At 51.8% G+C, this 13,006-nt stretch overlaps 1 long non-coding RNA gene across 1 annotated transcript in view; it reads right to left on the bottom strand.

Annotated features, from left to right (window-relative positions):
* Positions 1–2,550, bottom strand: part of LOC146894129 (uncharacterized) — a 44,682-nt gene extending 42,132 nt beyond the window's left edge. The window contains exon 1 of the long non-coding RNA XR_015001995.2: positions 2,259–2,550. This is a non-coding gene — a long non-coding RNA (uncharacterized LOC146894129). The remainder of the gene's footprint in view (positions 1–2,258) is intronic.
* Positions 2,551–13,006: the final 10,456 nt, after the last annotated feature.

The following is a 13,006-nucleotide window of genomic DNA, read 5'->3' as shown; positions in this document are numbered from 1 at the left end:
AGCAAACAGGTAAACGTGAATCCCAGGGGCAGCTGAAAGTACCATACCAGTTCTTCCCGAGACAGGACTCAGACACTTGTTTCTGCTTCATTCTGCTACAATTTCTCTGTGGTCTGGGGCCACCACCGCTTCTCCAGCTCAGGATAGGATCCTGCTGGGCTGATAGAAGGGTGGTATTGGCAAAATTAAGTCACTTCCAATGAGGGTTACTGTTAGAGAAACAACATGGAGACCAAATGCAGAGTCCTCCAAACACTACTGTGGGCTGCTGACCAGCTGTCTCCACCCACCCTCCTATGAGGGCCCAGCCGCATCTCACCCAGCCATGCTGAGAGTCCACAGAAAAGGAAAAGGCACAGGCTTCTCCTGAGCTCAGGGACCCCAACAGAGCGGGGTCAAGGAAGGAAAGGAGGAAAGAGGAGGATGAGGAAGAGAAGGAGGCGTTAGTGGAGGAAGGAAAAGGAGAGAAGCGTGAGAGCTCCCCACCGCAGCTTAGGCTTGGGGTCCCATTCCAGACACGCTAGTATCGAATCTCTTCGGTCTCTGCTCCTGAGTACACACTTCTGTCTTAGTCAGGATTTCTTTTGTTGCTGAGAAGAGACACCATAACCACGGCATTTACTTGAGGTGGCAGCTTACAGTTTCAGAGGTTTAGTCCATTCTCATCATGGGGAGCATGGTGGCATGTAGGCAGACGTGGTGGATGCTGGAGTTAGGAGAGCTACATCTCGCAGGCAACAGGAAGTTGACTGACAGCCACACTGAGGGAAGCTAGAGTAAAAGAGACCTCAAAGCTCACCCCACACACGTCCTCCAATAAGGGCACACCTCCTAATAGTGCCACTCCCACCACACCCTCACCACACACACACACACACACATAAACACACACACTCTCTCTACTTAAATAATATATCACACAGAGCAGAAGAGAAGAAGGCCTTGTTGGGTCAAAGGCTGGGGCGTGACCCTGCACATTCCCAGTTTAGGAATCATTGATTTAGTCCTCATTCCTCCTGTTCCCCGAATTCTGGACCCTTCCAGGTTCCATAAACCACCTTCCTGTAGTTCACACTCCTCTTGCTCCTGGCCTTGTTTGAGAAGCTAGAATGGGACAAGACTGGTCATTTCCGTCTTTGTGAGTTCCCAATAAATTCTCAAGAAATTAGAGGCAGGCACTGGCTGCAGACCAAGCCCAGGACACGGCAACTCATTGGGGTGTGGGGAGCGGGTAAGAAAGAGGCCTGAGGTCAGAGGCCCTACCCGAGAAAGTCACAGTGCAATTTCATGCTAAGATTAAAAGACAACACCCTGCTCAGACAGCCCGAGCTGGACCGCCCCTCCTGGCTGTCTTGTTTCCAGGAAGGCCCAGCCCACTTCCCTGGTCTCCCTACCAGGTGGAGGCTAGGCTCTCGGGATAAAAAGGCAGGACGCCCCTGGTGTCTCATCGAGGGCAAGCTGTGAGCTTGAGACTGGGGGCTGCCACAGATGGCGTACATCTCCTAAGCTGCCTGGGCGATGGACGGGAAGTGGGGCTGTCCACACGCCCAGAACCTCCGGGCTGTCACCAGGTCCCCTTGATCCTCCTTCCAAGAAGAAAGAGGGGGAAAACGGGTCTTTCCGGGCCCTAATCCTCTCCACATGGGTTGGGCATCACCGAGCAGCCAGACTTGCTGCAGGCATGCGACCACAGGAGCACCAGTGCCCCCATGTCCAGAGGACCCTGACCTCAGGGACCTGCCGGTACATGGCAGCATAATCCTCTGCCTTCCCCACGTCCTCACATGCCTCCGTGCCCACCCGCTATGCCAAGGCTGCATCTTCCTGGGCCTCTTGTATACTCAGGGAAACTGAGTCGGCAGCAGCTGACAAACATCTGAGTAAAAGGAGCCAGGGGAGAAGTGGTTCATTTGAGCAGAAGCAGCTGTCTGAACCCGAGACCCTCTCAAGGGCTCCCAGGAAGGCAGCCTGAGGTGTGGGGCCCAGCTCTCACAAACACAGAGGCAAACGATGAGAGGCTCGTCACCTCGTCACATCCCTGATTGCTCAGAGGGCTATTTTTCATCATTAAGTGACCTCTGGGTGACAGTTGGCCAGGGCAAGTAAAAACAAAAACATGAGTCAGTAGCTACTTCAAGATGGAGGGCTCTTCTGATGCTGAGTTAGGGAGCCATCGGGAGGAGGATTTGGGAATGGGGATCCACTTCTATGCCATTCCCCAAGTCCCCCCACCAGGACCCTATGAAAGGCAAACTCACCAGGTCAGTACTTTCCTTGCCATAGCCGGGTGGATCTTCAGCCATCTCTCCAGAGTGTCGCCCGGAGACACAGCTCCTGTGGTTGACTAAGGACACATGGGACCCACGCCTAGACTCCTAAGGCTTGGTCATTAGTGACCACCACAGGTACCACTACCTTCCCAAGGACGCAGAGCCGGGATAACAAACACTCTTGACAGTAAATACCATCCCCTGTGCCCATCACTGCAGCCCCCCACCCCCCGCCCCGCAGACTCGGCGTGAGAGAACTCTAGTTCACTCAGACCGTGGACTCCAGGCTAGCCTGCCCTCTCCAGCTTCCTTGACCACACAGCCTGGATCCTTGCAGGCACAGAAACTGCCAGGAGCTGAAAGGCCAGGAGGGCCTGGCCCCGCTTTGATCTTGGCCATCAAAGGCCAGGAAATGCAATCAGTTCTAAGGAGCACTTGCTGCCTAAATGTCCTTTTAGGGCACAGGGCCTAGACCCCTCCCTGCCTTCTTGGGCTGGGTCAGGCCCTTGCAGGCCAGCCAAGGGCCTTGGGCAGGGGGCTGGAGAGCCCACCCCGATTGTCAACCTACTGGATGGAAAGTATTTTAATGAGTGCTAAGTGCTGACACAGCACCTTCTGCCTGCACCCCCACCAGGCTCTGTGCTCCCCTCCAACCCCACCCCCGACTCCCCCTGTGACTTTTATTGTCCCAGACATTTGCGTGAAAACAGAAACTTTGTGCTCTGGGCCCCATCTGCTCCTGCTTATTTCTCACTTGAAGCTACAATTCTTGGTCACACATGCCCCCTTCCTACCCCCCACCCTGTTTCTCAGACAGAGTGCCCCTAGAGTCTTGTGAGTTCTCTGGACTCTGGTACTGACTAGGGTGGCCCCAACAGAGCGACCTGTGATGCCCACCCCTTCTCTCCCAGGCTGCAGCAGCTGAGACTAGGAACCTTTGGAAGTCTGGAGCCCTCGACCCTTCTGCCCCCAGAGAAACAGAACACCTCTACCTCCAACCCCAAGAAGAATTCAGGGAATCAGGGAGAGTCTTGTTGGATACCATCGCATCTTATATGAAAATGCTTGAGTCCAGGATCACCCTTCCTTGAAGACCTTGGGCTGTGGCCTCCACTGTATCCCAGGTTCACTTTACGTTGCTCAAGGGAATTAAACAGCATAATACACAAATGATAATGTTACTAAATAATGAATGAATCACTGAAGATAAGTTAACTTCTCATGCCATACCCTGCAAGGCAGCTGCTTGACCTGCAGTCCAGTCGAAGAGTGAGGCTCAAGAAAGCTCCTGCGTCAGCTCGCAGCCTGTCTTCCTCCCTGCCAGCCACACCATGTGCCGTGTCTCCAGGCTCACCTTCTCTTCCTTCCCATCCTCTGAGCCCTGTCGTCTCCAAGGTGATATGAATTCAGTTCTGAGACCGAGCTGCTCGTCTCCTCATCTTTGAGCTAGGGCAGCCAAAGCCCAGTAGTCGCTGTGTTTGCAGCCAGCTCTCCCAGGTCCAAGGGTTCCATTCCAGCCCTAGCCCCCTGCTTGTCTAGGAGTTGAGTGCCTCTTCTGGCTTGGATCCAGGGCATTGGAGATATTTGATTCCCAAGCTGCCTGATGTCTGGTGCCCTCAGATCTAAGTGAGCAAATCTGGAGCCAAATGGGTAGATCAGTTCAGACCCCTGCACTGCCCCTGGACCACTTCACCAAGGCTTCTGCTTCCCTGTCGTCCAACTTCTTCCTCAGCTGTGCCAGGGTTAACTACAAGTTGAGACTTTGTTATTATCCATAGGAACAGGCACAACAAAACAGGCATGGTACCACATACTACTGGACTGCAGAGGAGAGCCAGAGGCCCCAAACAATCTCCCAGTGTCTCAGCATCTCCTCCACCTACTTTATCTTGCTCTGCTGTCTCCCCACCTGCCATTACAAAACTAAGACAATTACAGAGAGACTCTCAGCCCCTTACTGACTACAGTAGAACAGAGGAAGACCTCAAGGCCAGGTGTTCATCCATAAAGGGTGACACAGAAGCTACCAAGAGCAGAAGGGTAACTCTTGGGGCCTTCCTGGAAGAGGAGACATATGACCCCCAAGATATGGGAGAGATGACAGGGACCAAGTGTGTGACATGTGTCTGGCAGGGGCCTGGGAGCTGGTGCACACGGCAAAGGCAGGGGAGGGCAGCAGCCCCACAGGAAGCCCCAGCATGCTGTTGGGTAACTTCCCCTCCTGTTTTCTGGGAACAAGCTATTTGCAGAAGAGGGGGAGGGAACCCCTTAAAGGTTTCCAGATGGGGGCCCCTGCCTGAGACTGTCTCCGGGCCGCCGTGAAGTCTGTGAATCTGAGCATGCTTTCTAAGAATCCCAGCACATGTCAGCCTGGGAGGCTCTGGGGAGGTCTTCTAAGCCAGTCTCCTGCTCTGTGATCCCACTGTCCTCAAGATTCAGAGGCCATACCCCTCCTTTATTAACAGCTGTATTCTCACAGGGCCTTTGATGACTGCACAGAGGGCTGGGGAGATGGCTCAGTGGGTAAAGTGCTTGCCCCACACAAACAAGATCTAAGTTCAATCCCCCAGATCCCTCGTAGAAATGCTGTTGTTCATATTCAGCATCCCCGAGCTGTGGAGGAAGAGACAGGTGAATCTCTGGGGCTCACCGGCCAGCCGGCCTAGCCTACTCAGGGAGTACCAGGGCAATGGGAGATGCTGTCTCAGAGAACAGGGGGACAGCTCCTGAGGAAGGCATCTGAAGTTGGCTTCTGGCTTCCGTAACGTACACAGCGGTACCGGCGAGGAGTGAGTATGAGAGCTACAGAGGTACAGCCCTGTCCCTCTTTGTCACTGTCCGCTCCCAGGTCATTTCATAACACCTCCACATCTCCACCACCATCTTGATCTGGGCTCTGGTGCAGATGGAGGGAAGGCTCTCTCGTCTTCCCAAGAGGGAAGATTCATATGAGAAAACTGAGCAGCCCCAGAGCCTCTGCAGAGAGGCCAAAGAATGGAATGGTGGCAGTGGGGAGGATGACTAGGGACACTAAGGGTAGGCAGATCCTCCTGCTGAAGACCTCAGCACAAGGACTGGCTTGTTTCTGAAGGGCCTTCCCTTTTATCCAGCCATCCTATGGTGCCCACATTCAGGGACGTCCACCTGCTTGACTCCTCCCCACTGTCCGCCCTGACGCCTGTTCTCTCCTGGAACTAAGGAGCTGTGCACTTTCAGCCCCACTCTGGCTTCCTTGGGTTTGCAAGGACAAAGCCGTGGACTGGCTTTCGAAGGCATGGGACAAAGGCATGGCTGTTAGACTCAGCCCGTCTTGTCCCCATCTGTTTCTGTCCTATTGGGATGGGTTGGAGAGGAACTTTGCAAGGAAGGCTCTGCCCCTGGTACCATGCAGCAGCAGTAGCAGGTAGTGTTGCCCTTGGGTTCTACGTTGGAAGTGGAAGGAGGATTCTCCAGGCCTGGGTACCATAATGGGCTGGCTTGCTTGACAGAGAAGTCTACCCTGGATTGAGGTCTCAGCAAGAGCAGCCGTTTCTCCCAAAAGCCTGTCTCAGAAGCTGAAACAAGAGCCTCTGCTGGGATGCCATTTCCTCTGAGTCCCTGGGAAACACCAGGAGGGGCAGGCTGCAGAGCCATGGCAACCTCTTGGGGCCATGCAGTTCCCTGTCCTGGTCACTAGCCAGGCTTAGACCTAACTGGGAACATTGAGTTCCAGCCTGGGGCTCCCCTTAGAAGATCAAGGAAACTTGGGAATTGTGGAGGGCCAAGATTTACTCATTGTCTCTGCCCAAGAGCCTGGAGGAACTATTCTGGGACTCTTGGGTCCCAACCTGATAAAGTGGGACATGAGGGCATGACCCAGTGGGTTCTCATCCTTAGACAGGACCTACCACAGGGAGCCAGAGAAAATATCCCTGAAGCAGGGACCAGGGCTTGGATGTAACCTCTTAGGCACAGCGTAGCTCATGCTGGTGTGTCCACACCAGGTTTTTGCCTTGCCAACAAGCCATATATGTCCAGACAGGGGTTTGGTCCCTACTGACAACAGATCAAAGCAGAAGAAGCCATAGAGGGTTCTGGTTTGTGTGACCCTGCTCAAGCCTCCATGCCTTGGGGCAGGGGTTCCTGGGTCACAGATACCCTCTGTTCTACCCCTTTTCTTCCTGCAGAAGTCCCATGTGAGCCGAAGTGCCTGGACTCTTCTCTGTTGCTCCACCTCCCTGAAACCTCCCTGTCTTGCAGAGCTCTTCCTTGGGAACCCCCTGTGGGGACCCCTCCCCTGCAGCCTGCCTGGCCTCCTGGTTTGGTCAATCTGTCATAGCACAGCCATCTTCCTCTCAATAGCATCTGGCTGGTACCTGTTTCCGCCTCGTCTTCCTTTGTGCCAGAGACAGGCCTCTGCCCACCCTGGGCCTCAGTTTCCTTTCTCTCCAGTGGGAACCATGGAGAGACTCAGTCCCACACCAATTCTGAAGTCTGTGCGTGTTAAGGCAGGTAATTCGAGGGGCAAATGCATGCAGATGAATATGCAAATGGGCATCTTCAGGATTTATGAGAGGCCTCGATTCCAAGAGGAGGGAACAGCCTCAGCCAGGCTGGGCCCACTAAATCCTGGCCCATGTCAGTGCCGTAAAGCACCATGATGAAGGTGGCCGCCAGAGGAGTCCCCTGATTTATAGCTGCCCGGGCCTCTTCCCCACAGCCGCACAGGCAAGCGTCAAGGGACAGGGACGAGAAAGGATTTATGTTGCCTGCTTTCCCACCCCAGCAGCAGGCAGCAAGAGAGTAGGGACGGAAGGTGACTTTGGCCTTCAGAGCCAGCACAAGTTTCCAGCACAGTGGCACCTCGCACCACCTAGCAGAGGTAGAAGATGGGGAGAGATTGCGTGGACCCCTGCCATACTCTTAGCAACTATGGGAGGAACCCTGAGATCTCCAAGACAGCCTTGCTCACATCTGTCAGTTCCAGACGGCCCTCCAGTGCCCTGCCAATGCTGTTCAGTTCTTATGCTGCCACCAGCTGTCACCCTTCTTCCTCAAGGATCCTTGACAGTGACTGGACAACATCATCCCTGAATTGTCCAGGCACAGAAGACAAGAGGGGACCTGGTTCTCCTTCCCTTACTTCCTACATACAAACATACCACACAACACACACACACGCACACACACACACACCATACATACCATACACACCATACATACACATACACACATCATACGTAAACACACACACACCCCACAATATCACACACACACCATACATAAACACACATACACACCACAATACCACACACACACACACACCATACATATCACACACACACAATACATACCACACACACATACACACACACCATACATACCACACACACATACACACACACCATACATAAACACACATACCACACACACCATACATACCACACACACACACATACACACACCATACATAAACACACACACCACAATACCACACATACCATACATACCACACACACACATACATACACCATACATAAACACACATACCGCATACAACATACATACCACACACACATACACCATACATAAACACACACACCACAATACCACACACACCATACATACCACACACACACATACACACACCATACATAAACACACACACCACAATACCACACGCACCGCCATACACACACACACCATACATAAACATACACACCATACACACACACATGAACACACCATACATAAGCACACTCACATACATACCACACACACATACACACACCACACAAACATCTCTTACACTCACACCCCGTACACAACAGCTCCAGGCTCTAACTAACTCGCAGTTGCTCTCTGAGAAGGTGTCGTTTCTCCTGCACCCCACTGCAGTACCTCAGGAAAGACGCATCTGTCATTCAGTCAGCTTTGTCACATCATGGTGCCCTACTGAACACACAGTAAAATACCCAGGACGGAAATGTCAAGAGTGAAGTTGTCCCCTGAGGTAGTTATTAGGGTTGTGGACCCCAGCTCTAAGGGTCTCTGTCTCTGTCTCCTAAACCAGCCCTGCCTCTGGGTGTCATCTGTCTATAAACAAAGTTTACAAGTCCCATTTTCACATAGAAAAAAAAAAAAACATCCAAAGGCCTTCAGGTAAAGAAAGGACTCCTCTGAGGACAGACACATACTCTGAAGCCTGGTTCAGTTCATTATCTATTAAGTTGCATGCTTGCTTCAGGCCAGAGCACCCTGGCTTTGTCCACCAGTGCCATGGAAAATATAAGAGGGCATTGTCCCTTAGAAAGCCACATCCTCAGACCTGAGTATCACTGAGTCATGAGAATCTGTCACCAGCTCTGTGGCATTTCCTTGCTCTATAGGAACCCTTTGGACATGCTCCCCAAGTCCCCTAAATAATCCGTGTCTCTCTGGCTCCCGTCAAACAAAGCCCCAATCCAGTTAGCACAAATGTATGGGGTGCATCTTTGACACATGGCTTATTTTCAAGAACCAGGCTCTCTAGAATCCAGTAGAGCCAAACTGCAAGACGTCTCTCCTGACTGATTTGATCTCTCAGCTGGTGCCCACTGCAGTGGCAAAGGAAATGGGAAAACCCCAGGGTGAGTGCGAGGGCTGGAGAGAGGGGCAAAGCCCATGGCTCTGACTAGGTACAAACAGCATGACCACAGGTAGCGAACCCTCTGACAGCCGCTCAGAGTTCCTTGCCTAGGGGTTGACATCAGATTGAAGCTGTGGTGCTCCAGTCCTGGCTTATCAATCCAGAGACAGCAAACTCGCAGTACTGTGGGAACGGGTGTGTACCCACACTCTCATTTAATCCCCTCGATGCCGTGGTCCCCGTTTACAACAGCCCTAACAGACCCCACAAGCTTCTGTTGCTTGTTCGGTCCCAAAGCTGAGAACTCAGAGAGTATAGAGCCATGCAACACTGCCCTTTGTGTCTAGCTCTGTCCTCATGCCAGTGTGGTGAGCCCTATCACAGGGGGATTAGCACTGCGCATAAGCAGAGAGTGAACGCTCTGTTACGTTACTAGAGGGGGTGTAAAACTACAACTGCTTTGAAAAGCTCTCTGAATTTGTTCAAAAGTTGAGTACAGCCCTCCCATGCGGCTCGGCTGTTCCACTCCTAGTACATACCATGAACAGAGCTCTGGACTTGGTGAAGACTTGGGCTTGAATGTGAATGGGCAGAAAAGAAGAGGGGATCGTGCCAGGCCAGGTGAGGCTGGAGGAAGAGGACCACAAGGGCTGTATCCCTTCTCTATACGACTCCTCTATCCAAACCCAAAGCTCTTGGGGTCTCCATGCCGCTGTCATGGGGCCATCTGGAGGAAGGACACCCCTAGGAGGTCTGGCTATTCTCACAGGGTCTTCAAGAGACCACACCCTAGCCCTAGTCTTTCCACTGGACACAAAGTAGGACCCCTGAGGGTGGGAAGGGCGAGGTAGGAGTGACCCAAGAAGAAGCAAAGTAGTAGCACAGAAGGCAACTGAGGCAGACAGTAAGTGGGGCCAGCTGAGAACACAGGAGCAAGGCCCACACTATGGGCACCTGGCTGAAGGCTGCAACAAGGCAGCCCACGAAGGCTATACCTGTGTACCCCAGCTGCCAACTAAGGACTCGGGACATACTAGGGACCTTCACCACATGAGTAAAAGTCCAGGCTGATGGGGTTTGACCCATGGACAGGATAGGTCAAGATTGTAGGCAGAAGGACTCCAGAGACTGCTACAGTGGTGAGCCAGACTCTCTCACCAAGCCATGCCCTACTGCCCCAAGTTTGAACCTGGCAATGGCCCCCTAAGATTTCACCCTAGCTGACCTTTACCCAGTTGTCAGTCTGGATGGCCAGGCCATTTATAATCCAAGAAAATAAAGTGTCACTTGGTTGACTTACAAGCTTCCTCAAAATGATGTTAGCCCTGAAGGTAGACGTGAGAGGGTGGTACCCAGACATCACATTTCCTTTCAGTGTTCATCATCAGTGGGAGTTACACCTGAGACACTAGATACCCTTCTGTATCCTTAGCATAAGGTGTGAGTCCTGAGGCAGCCATGAATGCCGTCTTTCCACCGCCCACTGGTCCATTCTTGGCTCTAATGTATGGAGTTTCTCCTTACATTAGAAGCAATATTTTTCTTGGCTGGAGAGATGGCCCAGCCAGTAAAGTGCTTGTCTTACAAGCCCAAGGGCCTGAGTTCAATCCCTGTCACCCCTATTAAAAAGCTGAATATGGCAGAATGTGTTTGTAATCCCAACGCTGGAGTAGGGGTGGTGACAGATCCCTGGGACTCAGTGACTACCAGCAGGGCCTAATTATCAGGCTCCAGGCCAATAAGACATGATCTCAGAAGACAAGGAGGGTGGTACCTGTGGCATGACACCCAAAGCTGCCCCCTAATCTCCAGAGGCACACATACTCACATGTCCACCAACACACACACACACACATACACACACACACACACACACACACAAGTCTGGAGTCTGCCAGTTTGCCAGTACTGTTTTGTCTGTGTGCTTATAGCACAGCAGAGCACACCCTACACAAGCTGAGCTCAACCAAATCATCGATTGTAACAGATCAATTCACTAATTCACAAAGGAATTCACCCACAGATGTAGGCAGTTTTGTGACCCAATTGCCTCCCCAAGGCCCCACTCACCAGTGTCATTGACATGGCACACAGGTGTGAGATGTGCTTCAAACGGTCTGAGAAGCCACCTTGTGAGGCTGACTCTGCTGTCCTCCCAGGCCCCCTAGGGCTGAAAAGAGAAAAATGTTAGCTCCCCAAATTGAAAATCTCACTTCCACACCCTTGCCAGTGGAGTCTCATGTATCCCCAGCTGACCTCAAGTTCACAGGGTAGTGGAGGACCTTGAACTTGATCCTCCTGTCTCTACTTCCCAAGTGTGGGGATTAACAGGCATGCACTACCATCCCCAGTTTATGAAGTGCTGGGCATCGAACCCAGGGCTTTGTGCCTGCTGGAGAAGTACCTACTGACTAAGATACATCTCCAGAAAAATTTGCTCATCTCAGGATTAAAAGAACTTGTTCTTGTGGAGGACCTGGGTTTGATTCCCAGCATCAACATGATGGTTTACAACCATCTAATACTTCAGCTACAGGGGACCTGGTGATCTCTGGGAGCCCCAGGCATGCACATGGTGCACATACATACGTGTCAGCAAAACATCCACACACATAAAATAAAAAGGAGTAAATCTTAAACTTTTTCAGAAGAACTTGCACATTTTATCCCTCTGTGGGACAGTCTTGCAGGAGAGGGTGACAGAACAAGGTGGAAGACACAAGCTTGTAATGTGTTCACTGTTGTCAAATCTCCCCAGGAACTTGAGAGGATTTGGAATATGGGAGAACGGCAAGGGGAATACTTAAGGACCAGCCTTTTAAACACTAAATAGAAAGAGCCACTAAAGAAAGACTACATATAAAAGGAATTGCTGACATAGAAGCCAGCTTTGCCCGAGCCAGATGCATTCCAGCAGACTCTGGGAGACTGGCCTGTCTTCTCTGGTCCCATGGCTAAGGTACATCCAGAAGGAAATGGAGCCTGAATTGTGGGCACCTGTTACACCAAGAAAGACAAAGGAAGAACCCTGACGCTGGCAGCTGAAGGGACAGAGAAGTGGGTGGGGACGTGTCTAGGCTTCACAAATCATCCGGTTTTAATGTAAAGGCTGGGTGCCGAGAACACAGCATGCTCTCCTGAGTCAGCAGCTCGATGACTAAAGCCCAAGATGAATGACTTTGTTTTGCCTGTTTAGAGGTATTCTGTAGCCTTTCCCTCTGTTCCATGGCATGGACTTCCCAGAACCCGCTCCATTGCAGCCCAGGAGCTCTGGATGAGGTCTGGAGTCCAGGGCCACCCAAAAAGGCTGGGACCACTCTCTGTAGCCAAAGTCTGGAGCCTGGAAGACTCTGGTGACTGAAAGGGTCCAAACATCTGAGGCAGGGCCTTGAGAGGAATCTGGGCTGCATATGTTCTGAACAATTTTGCCGTCAGCTCTTAGCAAAGGACTACAGAGGTATGTAGAATGAGTTTTGAGCTATCCAGCCAGACTGGAGCTGGGACTCGAGGAAGACAGAGAGCCTGGGAGGAAGTGGGGATTGGGATAAGAGAGGGAAATGGGGAAGGAGGGTCGGGAATATTGTCTACCTTCTTGTCTGTATGTGTATTTCTAGGACAAGTTTTTGCCACTGAGGCCAAGACTTGGACAGACACAGGCACTGTGGATCCGGAGCCAGTGACTAAGAACTTTGGTACACACCTGCTGTAGCACCTTAGATGATACACTGGAGACACTGAGCCGAGAACAGCTAAGCAATCTGCTCAACATCACGTATCTCATGACCAGCAGCACTCAAACAGAATCAGAGGCATCTCTGAAGTCAGGAAGTATGTGGATGTGGAGAACAGGTCTCTCCAAGTGCCACTAACCTCTGACCACCCACTCCAGAGAGCAGTGACTCACCCTTTCAGAAAAAGGTGCTTGCCTAGTCACTCCATATACCTTGAAGGGTCTGTGTCCTCCCTTCTACCAAGCATACCTCATGTTATAAGTGGTTTGTGTAACTTCCAGGTGGATATGTTTCATTGTCAGTGATAACACTACCCAGTCCACCATGGGTATGAAACATGGGAGGAAAAGGAATCTTTGTTGCTTAAAGCCACAGAGATATGAAATTTGTCACTGAAG

The sequence above is a fragment of the Myodes glareolus genome, chromosome 6, assembly GCF_982192425.1.
Source record: "Myodes glareolus chromosome 6, mMyoGla1.1, whole genome shotgun sequence".
Lineage (NCBI taxonomy): Eukaryota > Metazoa > Chordata > Mammalia > Rodentia > Cricetidae > Myodes > Myodes glareolus.
Note: the sequence above shows the minus strand (reverse complement) of the source record. Positions and strands in the feature narration are given on the sequence as shown.